General features: G+C 55.5%; 1 long non-coding RNA gene across 1 annotated transcript in view; it reads left to right on the top strand.

Moving 5' to 3' along the window:
* Positions 1–99: 99 nt before the first annotated feature.
* The window catches only part of LOC118452852, a 5555-nt gene continuing 4257 nt past the window's right edge, over positions 100–1397 (top strand). The window contains exon 1 of the long non-coding RNA XR_004842716.1: positions 100–1287. This is a non-coding gene — a long non-coding RNA (uncharacterized LOC118452852). The remainder of the gene's footprint in view (positions 1288–1397) is intronic.

The following is a 1397-nucleotide window of genomic DNA, read 5'->3' as shown; positions in this document are numbered from 1 at the left end:
GGTCCCCCCCCCCACCCCAAGAGGGGGTGGGGGGGAGCAAGCGGCTGGGGGGGCTCAGCTGCTGGCCGGGGGCTGGGGCTGCATGGTGAAGGGCTAAAGCGAGCCCCCCCCCCCCCAGTGACTGCCAGCAGCCGCCAAGGTTTGCCTTTGCAGAGCCCCCTACATCCCTGGAGGAGTCCTGGGGACCACGCTGAGCTACAGGTGCCACCTGGGGGACACGATAGCCAGAGGCAAGTCCCCTGTGGTCAACCTTCCTCACCAGTGCCCGCTGGTTGGTGGCAAACCCCAACTTCTGCATCGGTGGGTTCACTCCGTCACGGTGTCCTGGGGTCTGGAGAGGGGGGTGTATCCCCTGCTGCACCCCAGGCCCCACTGGCATTCGGCACGGCTGGGAAGGGGCTCCCGGTCCCTGGTTTTAGCACAGTTGGGAACAAGCGCTCGCCCGCATGCCTGCCTGGGGTTGCCCTTTCTGCTTAGAAACATTAATCTCTGGGAGATGATCTCTGCCCTTCTCATTTACTTTGCCATCTGGTGGTACAGCGTAAGTGCTACCATACATTCGCAGAGAAACGAGGTACAGCGTGGAAAAGGCCGTGGGAGCCTGTTGTCCCCATGGTAATGCACCTGTACCGGCCCTGGGGCCAACACACCTCTTTGTCCCCTTCTCCTTCGTCCTGTTTCCCTACGGACCAAGACCTCTGCCCTGAGCTCACTGGTCTCTATTGGTTTCCCAATAAGTGTATAAAGCTTGGCTTCTTTTATTTGACCTTAGCTTTATTTGTGCTTTTATTTGCATTTCATTTGTGTTTTAACCTCCAGTTCCTCCGGAGTTAACGTGGAATTTGTGTCTTTTCTGCAAGTGCTGGTACTTGCTCATGAGGCAATCGAGGTGCCCGATAAATGGGCAATCGGTCTGCAACGCCATGAACAGCACTGCCACCGGTGTTTCACCATCGTGCTGTAAGATAAAGCTAATGCTGATCGCTTCTCCTTCCAGGAAAGTCACGGGGTCCACCAGACATCCTGAATGGCAACTTCCAGTGCCCTTATTTAGTGGCTTTGATGTGGCCAGACCCCATCTCACAGCAGGGGCAACTTCTGGTTAATGACCGGCCTGCATGCAGTGGTGGGGAGGCCGGGATGAACCCTTCCCAGGTTGTTGGGAGAAGCTGGGAAAGTACTAAGCTTGTCTTTCTTTAGGTATGAATTAACAGGAGTCGTCTTCTGCCAAACGTGTGGTATCAGGAGATGGAGTTGATTGGGATACAGCATCTCCATACTGTGAAAGTAAGCGGGAAAAACTCTGCACAGAGCCATTTAGACTGGATCTAAGGAAGAAATTCTTGACCATGAGGGTGGTGAAACCCTGGCAGGGGTTGCCCAGAGAGGGGGTGGAG

Source organism: Egretta garzetta, unplaced genomic scaffold (assembly GCF_000687185.1).
Source record: "Egretta garzetta isolate BGI_Z169 unplaced genomic scaffold, ASM68718v1 scaffold588, whole genome shotgun sequence".
In the NCBI taxonomy this organism is placed as follows: Eukaryota; Metazoa; Chordata; class Aves; order Pelecaniformes; family Ardeidae; genus Egretta; species Egretta garzetta.
Note: the sequence above shows the minus strand (reverse complement) of the source record. Positions and strands in the feature narration are given on the sequence as shown.